This window comes from Lycorma delicatula, chromosome 9 (genome assembly GCF_047948215.1).
Source record: "Lycorma delicatula isolate Av1 chromosome 9, ASM4794821v1, whole genome shotgun sequence".
Classification (NCBI taxonomy): Eukaryota; Metazoa; Arthropoda; class Insecta; order Hemiptera; family Fulgoridae; genus Lycorma; species Lycorma delicatula.
Genome location: NC_134463.1, coordinates 56,940,220 through 56,955,769, shown reverse-complemented (window position 1 = coordinate 56,955,769; position 15,550 = coordinate 56,940,220).

Here is a 15,550-nt window from a genome sequence, read left to right as displayed (position 1 = left end):
TTTTTTATTATTAAATTTTACTAACAGTTAATAAACTGTACATAGTTTTTAATTTCATAATAATTTTAAACAATCAATTGTTTATGTGGCAGTGGAAGAGGAGCAAGTTCAAAACGACATAGAAGAAAATTATACTGTTAAATTCAAGAGATTTTTTATGCAGCATGTCCCAATAATACAAGTGATTTCTATAGAATATTTTACATCAATTAATTGTTTATATGATATTATTGCTGGAATATCGGTAGGGATTACACTTATTCCATTAAGTACAGCATATGCAGGACTAGCAGGCGTTCCAGTCGAGGTACCTCATCACAGTTACTACATTACATCAACTAGTGAATAATCAGTGGTAATTTTAAGGAAAGGCCTGATAAAAAATATGACTTGATTTGTATGAACAAACTGCTTTTCTCTTGCAATATTGTTTTGGAAATATAACAAGGAATTAAACATTATATTCTAATTGCTTGAAATTTAACAATTGTTATTTTAAGACCTATCTGAACAGTAATACCATTTAAGGAGAGTTATATAGTCTTTTGGACGATAATTAATTTTTTTTTGTTTTTTTAATTAGACTATTATAAACATTCTTGGTACCATTTTTTATACATTAAGATTAGGTTTTATACAAGGAAATGTAATTATTATAAACAGTACTATATAACATTTGATACAAAGGTGCACAACCTTTTGCACAGGTGTTGTATACAGCAGAAAATACAAATTTTGAACAGCTGAAGCTGAAGATATGAGAGATAAAAATAATCATTCATTACAAATATGTTATTACTCATACTGAAAGCAATAGAATGTATTCAGATTCATCACATCTAGATCTCAATATGTTTTCATGGTAAGACATAAATTTTAATAAAACCCTTCAACAATTTAATTTTCATAGAACCCCAAAAATGTAGGGTGATTACAAACAAAATAAACAGTTCAATTATTTTTCAGATATGGAGATTATTACGTAAATTTTTTTTATAGAAAGTTAGTGTCTATAAGTTTTCTACATATGGACACGATACAAACACCGAAATCAAATTCAACCGAAACACATGAAAACACTTCCCCCTCAACTCTAGCAAAACATTTGTGATGTATGTTATTTTACGCCTTCAATATCGAATGAAGGAGGAGAGACAAAACTTTGTCTTTTTTAAAATCACACAAAAAGTAATAAGGAGTTAAGCCTGGATTTCTGAACACAACACCACCATGTTTTTATCTTTTTGTCAGTTGCATGGTAAATCCAATATCTTCTGAGAAGGCATTCATCTAAATAATTTAGCACCTCTACATGCCAATGAGGTAGAGCTTCATCTTGTACAAAAATGAGGTTCTAGGTCTTCCTCATATTGAAGCATCAGCCTCTCGCTTGGTGAGAACAAGATAAATTCCTCCAACTACTGAGTGTTACTGAAAAAAAAAAAAAAAAAAAAAAAACTTTATACACTTTTTGTGGGAAATAGCACAAAAAAGTTTCACTCAAGGCAATCTGTGTATACGTTGCATAGTTTATCTAGGATTTTCTAATTCCTATACACATATTTTTTGTCTATTGATCTTTCCACCAATGTGAAATATACACACATCGCCAAAAATTAGGCAGTAAAAGAAATTATCTTCATCAACATGTTGCTGCCTGCCCACACAGAAAATCTGTCATTGTCACTTAAAATGTACTAACTGTAATTCATAAGGTCTAATTTTCAACCCCAAGAGAAATGAAGTGATTTCAGTAAGAAGTTGTACTAGTAAAAGGAATGAGAAATAGATATGTAGATCTGTTAAAGAGAATATTAAAAATTGAATGAACTAACATATTCTAGAGTATGAATATTGCTATTAAAAATGCTGTAGAAAAATAACAAGTCATTAAATAAACTACTAACTTTTGGGACTGAACATAGAAGAGAGATCTTAAAATAGGACAATAAGCATTAAACTTCTACCGAGACAAGTACCTCAGAGATTTATTTTGAAGTATAACATCAATTGTGCAGCTTAATGGAAGAAGAGTTGCTAAACGAAAATCTTTCTAATGTACTAATAATTGCTGCATAGTATAATTTTAATATAATCTTTATATTATTAAAAGAGTTGATATTAGGAAATAATAAACCAAGTGATCTATTAACATTACTTAAAGCACGAGATAAATGGCTTGTAGAATAATGACAGAGATCCAGTTTATATTAAGATCTCTTACACTAGTCATTATCAAGCTTTTGGCTACCTGTTTTGATTCAGAAGTAGTATAGCTGTAAGACAAGATTTATCAGAATTATAAGAATTCAGATTCAGAAATACTTATCGTTTCTTTTAACATTCATTAATACCAGATTACATGTTTAATTTATTTAAATATTCTTTCACATAATAACATTTACAATGGGATCTTTTTCACAATTCCCCCCCTAAAAAAACAATTTTCTAACCAACGGCAAAAAATCGATGTATTTTTAATATCCAATATTAATTAGGTGGGAATATGCATTGTTGTTACCTTTTATTGTAGGGATTACGGCGGCGCAACAATGCTACGGCAAACCGATGTTTATTACCCTTATAGCTTATCGTTAACACTTGTTTGAAGGTATTTCCCGATTTCACCTTTTCTCGATTTATTTATTTATTTTTCAGACATCAAAATAATTCTTGTTTTCTTTTTTTATATAATTTTCAGACATTCATATTCTGTATAAAATTTCCAATACACACTTCAAAAAATCATATGGTTGACAATCAAAAATTTTTTAACCTTAATCGTTAATAACTAATTAACGCGATCCGATAAAATCTTTTTTCAAACGGGGTTTTTCTCTTCGCGATTTACTCTATACAACCGTTCTCATCTCAGTTTTAGGAGAAAATCTATGTATCACTGTGTTATATATATACATTTAAAATTACATTGTATTTTTTCTATTTCGGATCAGTTTAGGTAAAGTAATAATGGCGATAGTATTATTAATTATATCACTTAAATTTTGGTATTTTGGATATTGAGTTATGTGATATAGTACAGTTCGTGGAATGTTACGGTAAAAACTGACAAGCAGAAAACTTTATGAGAATAACCAACAAAAATCCCATTATGAAGGATAAGAATAAAGTTGAGGAATGTAAATGTATTTTAAATATTACAATGAAGTTATTAAATGATGTTTTATGTAAAGTGAGACAATCTTATCAAGTTTCTGACATAAATCCATCTATGGAAAAAAGCTAAAGATTAGAAAAGAGCTTAAATATTAATGACTTTACGTAAATAACTTATTACAAACAATGGAAAATCCTATGAAACAAAATAGAATAATTGAACTGGTAATAGATAAAATATTTAATGAATACTAAAATAATTTTTTCAACTTCCAAGTCAAAAGTAAATTTAGATTTACTGATTAAGATTAATGTAAATGTTACATTAGTAATAGTCCTTATGAATAAAAATAAAGAAACATTGTAAGTTTTTTTATCTGAAATGTTCATTATTTAGTATTGTATGGGGTAACAAAGACATTAGGGGATTATTAAAGGTTATTGTTTTCAGAATAAATCAGGAAATAACAAAAAGTGTAAATTTTTTACACAGTAAAAAACCATACATTAAATAAATATACAGTTAAATTATCTTATTTCTAAATTTCCCCTACTGAGTGTATTAATGTTTTTCAGAATAAAATAGGGTATACTAATCTATTATTTTATACTTGTCATAGTCTTTCTTCAGCAGTAAAACATTTAGAGACATAAGAGATACAACTTTGCTTTCTGTAAGAGTGATGATGTACACTATATAGTCCTTATGATATAAGAGGGATGGATGGTGTTAGTCATACACTTGATTATCACCTGTATTTTGACAGGCTTGGGAAGCTAACATGCAGCTATATGTTTAGCTCAATAAAGAAGCCAGTGTGGAATACACATCAACCTCCTTAGGAAACCAGGCATGGAGTATATTATCTTATTGTTGTTGGCAAATTTATAATCTTATCCTCCCAAATAGCAAAGGATAAATTTATATCTAAAGTAACAACTTTTAACAATGAAGTCCATAACCATCAGCTCAATCAATATAACATTTATTAATTTTTCCTACAGGATAACTGATTTCCTTGGGATCACAACGTACATTCAATTTTGAATCTTATGTAATATTTTTAATCTATTATCTTAATCTATTTTTATTTCATTTTAATTAAGCATGATCATAAGTGAATATTAAAGAGTAACTTTGTGGTTAAGTATTACAAATAGATTTTATAAATAAACGCATTTTAAAATCGTGATATTATTCTTTCAGAGGACCTTTGGATCAAATTAGCACAGCTTTTCTTCAGTGACATTGTTGCATGTGGTGATCACCTTAAAAAGACACTAAATTTGTGAAAAACCGATATACTAAATGAATAAATGTAATGTAGATTAAATACATTATTTGATAAATTATTAAGGGGCTTTCTTAACATTCTTAAGATGATATCATTAACATAAGTGCCACCGTACTTTCACAGAATAGAAGTTTCATAAACATAATTAGCATCAAACAGTCCTCTGGAAGAACAATTTTCCATGTAACTGAAAGTTAGTTGATAATTTTTAATGATTTTAAAATGATTAAGTTATTGTTGTTTCATTAATTGTTGATTGAATTAAAATTTTATAATTAAATTAACAAATTTAGACAGATCTCTCTGAATACAATAAAATTTTATAAATTAAAAAATTCCTGTACTGAAATTATAATTTAATTTTTCATATTACTTAGAATATTGAATTTTTTTATATAAATTTACATCTTATCATTTGTAATAGGAAAGAAGAAAAATTGTTAGTAATCATTGTTTCCTCTTTACAGACTGGATTGAGAACCACACTTCTTGGTTTTATTATCCATGCAATATTTGGTACAGTAAAAGAAATATTTGTAGGACCTTCAACATTTTTGTCAATTATAATTAATGACTTTACAAATGGTTTAAATAAGGATTTTGTAATACTATTAACATTTTTCACCGGATTAATCCAATTTTTAATAGTAGTAACAGGATTAGGTAAGTAATTATTTGCTATCAATGTAATCAAAGGAGTTTAAACATTTTTTCTTCTTTAATGTAACCATTCGTCATACCCTGTTTGTTTTTAACATCTGGAATGACTCAGGAAGTTGAATATTATCCTGGAAACTAAACATAATAAAATACCAGTAACCGAAATCAGTTTTTGTAACCAGGTTTCTGGAGATTATCAATATATGTTTGTTGTAAATTCCATTGCACACAATTACTATTTAAACCTCTAATCAATATCCTTTTTTATAAAATAGAAAAAAAAATACATTATTGTATTTTTCATACAAAATTTGGAAAAGTTACATGTATTTGTATATATAAAACTCACAGGCCTCTTTTGAAGCCAATCCTTAAGAGAGTTCTATGGAGAACTCACAGGCCTCTTTTGAAGCCAACTTTATATCGTTAGAGTTCTATGGTGACTGAAAAAATGGTAGACTGATTATGTAAGGTCAAGACTATACAGTGGATCCATCAATATTTCCCAGCCATATTCTATTAATGTTCGACAGGTCACCAAAGATGTGTGGGGCCTGGCGTTATGATGGTGGATGACACTTTTTCTATCTATCAATTCTAGTCAATTTATCGCAACTGCTTGAGAGGTAATCTTTTAAATTGTTAACAGAAAAGGTTAGAATCAATCTTTTGATCAGGCAGCAGCAGCTCATAGTGAAGATTTCCTTTCAATTTCCACCACATTCACATTACTTTTCTTGTTGTCAAGCCTAGTTTTACCCTGTTTGTGGAGCTTCAATTACAGTTTTTTCTGTACATTATTCATCACCCATAATGTCATTTCAGAAATGGCTCAATTTTGTGCCGTTTTAGCAACAATTTGACCATGAAAATTCAATTCATTAAATTTTTTTCACTCTTAAAACATGTAGTATAAAAAGATGAGTTTTTTAGACAGCTTTCTTCAAATGGTTTAAAACTGTTTTGTAGTCAATATTTATTTCATTATTGATTCCATGAACACTAATTGAAAATGCTTGAACCAGATTTGTGCAACTTGTACTGATACTGCATCATGTCCATAAACATCACAAATTATTTTAGCAGCCTGAGTTGCATTCTTCCCTTTTTTCAATAAAATTTCAAAATGAATTGAATTTCTTCATTACTTTCACTTATTTCCTAGATGCAATCACTTTTAAAAAATAAACCAACTTTCTAAAAATAATCAGTGTTATGTCACCTTTCAAAATCATGCAAATGTTGAGAGGTTTGATTAATACTGTCAGAGTTAGGTGAACCTAATCCATCTACCGGGAGAATATGAGAACATATTGTTACAGTGTGTTCTATGTGTTGCAATTAATAACTACCAACAATTTGCAACAAGCTCTTCTACAAAATTGCACATTAAAACAGCAAGCTATTAATAATCTACATAAGCACTTTTTGAAATCCATTGATTTATTCAATATATCAGTTATTTAAATAGGGTATAATAATATTTAAAAACTGATGCACTAAGTTTGGATTGAGCTTGCTGTTAATTTTATATGACTATGGTGGTATTTTTAAAAGTTTTCAATGTAATGAATTATTCAGAATAATTCTAGTAGATCAAGTTTTTGTAAATTTTATGCATACTTGATTTACTAGAATTATTCTGAATAATTCATTACATTGAAAACTTTTAAAAATTGACAAGTAAAAATGTAATTAGTAAGAAACTTTATCTAGTACTTACAATATTTTAGTACTTTTGCTCTATGTTAGCATTTTCTAAAAAGACTACTGGAGGGAAGCACAGGTCATTATACCACTAGATGTTGCACTGGTGTTTTAACCCAGTTTTAAAGACATTTGATGTTTATAATATTTTTGAAGAGTGTATGTAATTTTAATGACATTGTTCATCTAGAATTGTTTTTTTACGGATTTTTAAAAAAATCACATTCAAATGAACAAATACAATTTAAATCACTTAACTCTTTAATACACCTTTCAAAATTAAACTCAAACATCAACAATATGTCTTGTAACAATGAAGCATCCAGCACCCACAATGAGAGGATCTGAAGAAGCTTTAACAAGCAGCAAAAGCAAGCTCAGACAAACATAAAGGTCTTTCAAATTCTTCTTTTTATTAAAAAATGGACTATTGACAATTATAATTTTTTTTTCGTTTTTACAACATACAACATGTAATCAAAAAAGGTAAATATGTTGTACTTATTATATCTCAATTATATTAATTAATTGTATTATTTATGAAATATAAACTAATGTTAATATTACTGTTACATTTTTCTCATTATAATCATTTTAGGTAATAATATCTTGTAAAACAGTCTTAGTTTTGTAGATAAAACCTACATATAGTTTTGAAAATAGAAAATTTGGTAAAATAGTTTTTGTTTTTTTTCTTTTTAGTGTGAAAGATGAGTATCATTTAATGTTACTTACTACCTGCTGAAGGAATGACTGAGCAGAGCCTTTTTTTCTTTTAATTTCAGAGGCTTTGGTTAATCTCAATAGGCTTAATAATATAGCAATTTTTTTTTTACAAACTCATTAATACGTTTGCTAATTTTAAAATCTTGTATTTTTATCTGTTTTAATTAGCAAGACCAATGCTATAGTTTGGAAGTGAAAGTTTAAGTCCTTGGTACTGGAATTGAAATGTTGGTGATAGAATTAGATTTAACTTTTCCCACAATTTTTTTTTGTTTTGGAGTGTGTGTGTATATGTGTGTGTGTGCATGTGTGTGTAGAGCACAAGTATATTATTTTGTAAGCATGTTTGTGGTAAATATGAGTTTTTGTAGTACTCGTAGAAAGATTTAGGGTTGGAAGTAAGGGAAATCACAGAAAAGCCATAAGGTGTAAGGTGGTATGTAATATTTCGAGTGTGATTTTGTTTTTGCAATAATGTTGAGTATTTTTACAATTCCTAAGATGAATTCTTGTGGTATTTTGTGTAATGTTTTAGTTTTAAGAATTGATTACATTTCTGTTACTGGGATGTTTATATACAGGTTTGGTAACCTTTTCCACATTCAGGCAAGTTTGAACCAGGAGCATCTTAGTAGTATATAGCAAGGCATACAGAAATGTTGGGTTTGAGATTTTTTGATAGGCTTTTGAAGGATTTGTGCTTTAAAGAGAATCTGTTTTAGGAAGAAACATTTTTGCGTACAGAGTACAATAGGTTTGTATTTGTTAATGAAGTCCTTAATTGTAATTTGGAATTAATTGGCTGGTCATTAGGTAAGTTCTGTATTACTATTTAATAAGTGTAATAAAAAACCTTATTATTCAATGTACCATTTTTAATAACTGTTGCATTACTCTTGCCAAATTTGACAAGATATTGTTAATTTTGTTTTAATTTTTTAACTGTGACTTTAAAGTTTAGGTGTTTTGTTACGTAATTGTATGAATGAATTGTGTTTTTATTTTGTGTAGCGAGTTGTTTCAATACAAGACGTCTCCGAATTGAGGGTCGTTTTAGTAACTCATGGTTTATTTACAACAGGAATCAGAAGTCAATTTGGAATAATCTATATTTGTATATAACATAATATTTTCTTCTAAACTGAAATTTGGATTAAATGTTAACAGGATATATAGTTAATTTCATATCATTGCCAGTAGCAACTGGCTTTATTAATGGGGCATCATTGAATATAATAATATCAATGACACCAGCTTTAATTGGATTACAAAGCAGAGGACATGGCTTTATTGACAAGTTGTTAAAACTAATTCACTTTATTTCATACACAAGATATTGGAGTGATGCTCCATTAGGATTTACATGTATTGCCACACTTTTTATCTTGTCTGTAAGTAAGCAGATATAATATTTTGTAGATATATATATATATATATATACACACATATGTGTACAATAGCTTGCAAATTAATTCGAACACAAATGTTATTTAATAAAAAGTAGCTTTATTTATAAAAAAATCATATTTATACAATTTGTGAATATTTAGTAAGTAATATATCCTCCTTTATTTTTAACACTTCATGTACATGATTTGTCAACAATTTAACAAGTATACTACACATTTTTTTTTTATTTCTTCATCATGAAACCATACTGATATTAATGACTGTTGCCCAAAGATTTTCAATTGGGTTAACTCAGGGGAGTTGCTGGCCACAAGAACACTTTGTTTTGTTCTTCAAAAACGTTTTCCAATTTTCTGGCAGTATGGGATGGTACCAAATTTTGTTGGAACACTCCCCTGTTTGTGGGAATTTATTTTAAAGTTGTGTCACAACCCTTTCCTTCAGAATCTTTATATATCCAATACTTTTCAATGTACCATCTACTGGGAGTAATAAACAAGGGGCTTCAAATGTGAAACAAACCCAAAACTTTTTTTATGGGGTTGTTTAAATGTTGTTTGATATGAGCTGATGATTTATTTTCAGGTGACACTTTTATGGAATTCTTTACCCCTGAACATAAAAATGTGACTTCTCAGAAAACATAATATTTCTCTTTAGTCCGATTTGCATGTGCTTTGCCACATAAGAGCCTTTTTTGCTCATTGTTAGAATTAAAAGCTGATTTTTAGCTGGCCGACGAGTTTTCTGTCGAGCTGCAAAAATTTTTGTCTAATAGTTATGTGCAAATCTGTTCCATCGGCGGCTGCTAATTCTCGATTTAAATCTAATTCTACTAAGCATACTAATTCTACTCCTGGAACTTTTTTTAAGAAAGATCTTTTAAGATTTAAAAATCAGTCTGGTTTGTTTTAAAAGTAATAATTTTGTTTCATTTAATATAACTAATTTTAAAAGATAAAAATAAAATGTAAATAAAACATAAAGCAGATAATTTTGGAACAAGTTTAATTTTTCTCTCTACTAACCAATCCTGTGTTGGGGCAGTTTTTATTTTATGGTCACTTTTGCCACAGGTGATGAAACATGGGTTTGCAGATATGATGTTAAAACTAAGGCTCAATCATCCCATTGGAGGCATGCTGGATCATCAAGATCGAAAAAATCTCAAGTACAGTCGAATGTGAAGGTTATGCTCACCATTTTCTTCGATTGTAATGTTATAGTGCATCATGAGTTCTTGCCACAAGGTCAAACGATCAATAAGGAGTAATACCTACAAGTTCAACGCTGTTTCCGTGAAGCAATCTGAAAAAAACACCCGGATTTGTGGCAAAACAATTCATGGCTTTTGCACCATGATAATGCACCTGTTCACACTTCATTGCTTGTTCGTCAATTTGTAGCCAAAAACAACACTGTAACGATACTCCAGCCACCATATTCGCCAGACATGACCCCTTGTGACTTTTTTCTATTCCCAAAAATAAAGAGAACCTTAAAGGGCCGTCGTTTTACAAGTATAGATGAGATTAAAAGCAAATAGCTGAAAGAGCTAAACACTATTCCAAAAATCGAGTTTCAGAAGTGTTTCAGGGATGGAAAAAGTGCTGGCATACGTGTGTAATATCTAATGGGGACTGTTTTGAAGGGGACAGCATTAATGTAGAAAAATAAGTAAAATTCTTTCCAAAAAAAAAATTCTCATTTCTTTTTGAACACACCTGGTATATTCATATATATACATTTTAAAAATAGTTTTTTTAGTCCTTAAACCATAATCCCAATTATATAATATTAAAAAGTATAAAATGGATAAATTATTAATGCAGTTCATTTAACCACAAGATGAAGTATGCTCTAATACTTAAATATTATAAAATATTACATAATTCTCTTTCAAATTAATGGAAATTAACATAACTCTAGATTATTGACACACTTTACCCACAAATGTATTGATTTTTGAATTTACTGTCTATAATTATTACAGACACTTCCTTTATTGTGTATTTATTTATTGTGTATTTATTTACACATAATGTATTCTTACATTATGAATACTTATCATTTCTATTATTAAAACATTTTTACATTATTAATACCAAATTCTTTGTTTTTATTTTTTTTTAATGAAATTATTAATTTTTTCTTTATAATTTACCACTTCTTTATCAGTTTGGTACATTGTATTAAAAATGATATTTACTTTATACAATTCAACATTAGATTATGAAAACTTTCTAAAGGTAAATTAAATAAATAATTTTAATAGAAATCTAAAATTTATGTAAGAAATGAACATGAATAGAAAAATAAATTTCTCAGTGTAAGCATAAAAATTAATTATAAAAATAAAATTTATGTAAAATACAGGTGATTTAAAATCACCTTTAATGATTGTAACTATATTTATATAAGAAGAAGAAATTATTCTTTTTAAGTCAGATTTTAAAGCACTATAGAACATTTAAAAATAATTTCACAAAACCTTTACGTGGCAAATAATTTGAAAAAAAAAACATTTTTTGGTTGATGGTTTCACATAGGCTTGAAACTTGTGAGATATGGAAATGGAATTTTGTAGTGTATGAAAAAATGCCAAGCCTGGCTAGGATTTGAACCCAGGATCTCTGGATGAAAGGCTGAGACTCTACTATTCCACCACAAAGAATGGCAGACTGTAATTCAACTGCAGACTGTAACACTAATCCTGAAATATTAGAAAATGATTACAATAACAAAGCGTTGGAAATAGTTCATTTATAAATAAAAACAAAAAAAATTTTAATGACTCACCAAACTATATATCAAGACAATTTCATTAAATTAGCTACTGTTTGCTGTACTGACTTGTATAGCAGGGTAGAAACATTTATAATAGAAACCATGTACATACTTTTATCATAATTCAAATTAGTAAAATGTCCAGATTACTACAAATTTTTTATATAAATTTAAACTCTAGGGTACAAGGGAAAAGGAAACAAAAAAAAATTAAAATTAATTTTTACATGTACTGTTTATACACATTTAGTAGTTGTGTAGTAACCCACCAGATTGTAACCCATTGCAATTGTTTATTGCAAATCAGCTGATTTTAAAATCAAGAATTCTAAGGTTCAAATCCTAATAAAGGCAGTTACTTTTATATGAATTTAAATGCTAGATCATGGATACCAGTGTCCTTTGGTGGTTGGGTTTCAATTAACCACACATCTCAGGAATGGTCATCCCAAGACTACAGAAGACTACACTTCATTTACATATCCTCATTCATCCTCTGAAATAATACCTTACGTTTCCGAAAATTAAACAGAAAAAAAGTAGTTTTGTAGTGATCTCATTTTATTAGAATGATGTTTTATGAAATTTAATTAATAACATAATTTTAAATATTAAAATTTTTATGTTTTAAATAAAAGCAGTAAGGAGAAAATAACTTTAATAAATAATAATAATAAAATAATTATTTAATTTAAATAAGCAACAGTTTCTCCTGCTAGGATGTAATATAATTTATAAACTGCAATAAAATAAAATAAAATTTTGTAGTTTTATTTTATTATTGAATAAAATATTACTAGCTTCATTTCATCTATGTTGAGTTATTCTAATAGGAACCTATTGCTTTGTTAGTGATTTTCAAGAAACGAGCAAAGTTTTTTTTCAGATTTTAGTTACCTTACAAAACCAAGATGCTACACCACAACATTACCCGGATATGAGTAGATCTGAATGTACATTATCATCTAAGTTCATTTATGTAAACTGTCCATACTAAAATCAAATAACCTTTTTTTTCTTACTATATTTATTTATTCTGATTTATGACAAACTTATTTTCAGTTAAAATATTCTTATAGTTTGACATGATGAGATAAATCAATTTAATAGTGTATGAAAAGTGCCAAGCTAACATTTGGATTGATACTGAATCTGGGATTTGCTCCCACTTTTCAGATATCACAAAGTAATAGCCAAATACTTTTAATAGCCAGTACTTTTTAATTAAACAGTGGAGATGAAGGATTCATAAGTATAAGTTCATTATGCAGTTCTATTATCTCTGTGATCTTGAACTTTTCAATTAAAAAAATGAAAAAGTATAATCAGAAAGTAACAATATAAAGACTAGAAAATATTTTTTTTTTAAATTTGGAATGAGTATCTTTAGAACAGGTATTTTTTTATTTATTTATAGCAAATTAATGAATTAAATATGTGCTCAATACAATTCATGAGCCTGTAAATAAGTTTCTTGTACTTGACATAAGAGTCTCCCTCTATCTCTCTTTACTGTGTCATTTCTGTACCTTTATTACTCTCATCATAAAAAAAATGTTAGATATTCTTTTAACTCTGTAAAATATGTGGATGTCATTTAGTGACACTGGTTTGTAACTTTCCTTTTCATGTAAATAAAATGTAATAAATGAAGATATTATACATAAAATAATTTATTAAAACTAAAATTTTATCAAACAGAATAATTTGACTGCAGAGTAAATTTTACATGTAATTAAAGACAGAATAGTGGTACATCAATTTGCTATTTTAATTCACAGTTATGTGAATGGGCAAAAAGACATAAGTAAATGATTTTTGGCAGAAGGGGCAAAGATCATTTACAAAAAAATTACAGGGATGATTTTTAATTTGCAGAAGGGTCTTAGTAGATAATTTTTGTTTTACATAGAATTATTTAATGTAAATACATACAATATGTTTAAATACAATGAGAATATGAAAAGAATATTATATAAACAATACACATTCTTGTTGATAACTTTCCTGTTACATTTTTTTTAAAGTTGAAGGAGAAAATTGAAAAGTAATATCATTATATAAATTAAATAATTTTAGTAAAATTAATAATTACATAAAATTATATGTGCAGGCAGTCTATTGATTTTAATGTGTTTGATAAATATGCTTTTATTTACAGTTTGATACAATTTAGTAAATTTACTTTAGTAGTTTCCACTTCTGTATAATTAAAAAAGTAACTATGCATTTAAAAAATAAACATGCAGTTAGTGCAATTATAATAATTTACTATAAATTTTAATAAAACAAAGAATTTAGTGATAAGAGGTTTAAGAACTAATATTTACAAATAAAAGACAAACAATTTATGTACATGAATGACCAAGTATTTAAGTGTGATAAGAAAAGTGATAGTTAAAAAGAAAAGGGAACAGGATTGCCTTTTGGAAAAAGGTTACATAGATGTTAAATTCAATTCTGGGATCTAAAGAGATTTGGAATGAGATTAACAGAATAATATTACAAAAGTTTTTGTTGATTTTTAAAAACTTGCTTTATATTTTTTAGTTTCATTAATCAAATTGTCATCATACATTGCATGAGTTTAATTAGTAGGTTAATTTGGATTTAAAACCCTGCATAAACATTTTGCAGATATTGCAATTTTTTACACCCTCACCCTTAATTTACCCTTGTACGGGGGGGGGGGGGGATGTTTGCAAAAGTAATGGTTGAATACTGAGGTTTTACAGAAGATAAATAGGGAAATAAAGAATAATATCTTTTGGGATGTGAGAAAGAGCACGACTAAGCTGTAAACAAAATACACACATATATATTTATATAAAATAACTGTACAAAGAGTTAGAATCCATCACTGATACCATGTTAACGAGGACACTAGGTTTCTTTGGACATATCATGAGGATGCAAGAGTCAAGACTTCTGAAACAGTTAGCATAGTACAACCTCGACTCGAAAACCACCAAGACAGGATGCAGATGGATCAGAGAAATAAAAAGAGGATCTGAAGGAAATTGGTCTTACACTAGAAGACAGTACAGATAATATAAAATTAAACAAGGAAATCAAGAACAAAAACACTCTCTTCATACTCAAAAGAAAAAACTCAACACAAACATATTCAACACTGAAAGGGCACAAAGATCGGGAATGTATGAAAAAGTACTGGAAGGACTGAGGCCCAAACAGTCTTAAAAGACTTTGATAATGGACTGACTAAATTGATCTTAGGCGGCCATAAAAGATAATAATAATACTTTACTGATTAGGATAATTCTTGTATGAGTTTGATTATACTTAAAATATGATAAAAAAAAAGCCCAATGATTATTCTTGGAGCTTAGTGTCTTAACACAAACAGGAATTGTATGGTAGTTAACATTTCACTTGAAAAATTAATATTAATCAGCCAATTGAGAATTACTTATAAGGATAACAAATCACATTGTAAAGGAATTAGGTGTAGAATGAACATTGAGGAAGGTTTGTATTATGTAAGTAAACTGATAGTAGTTAACATATGTAGTTTAGAGAACTGACAAAACTAATGTAAATTTATGGAATTTTCTTTTTTTTACAAATATTTTTATTGCTTAAAGCCTCCTCATGTAAGATTGATTTATTTATTTATAGCAAATTTTAAGTATATAATTTATGTAATTTTAATGAAAATTTTTGAGCATTTCAAAACATTTTTCAAATACTGCAACATAAAAATACTACTTCAAAAGTACTATAATTTTTCGGTTTTAAAGACATAAAAAAATTTGCAATTACATGTTTGTTTGTTCAATACTGAATATTTACTCAATACTGAATAGTTTATTCAACAATGAATATCA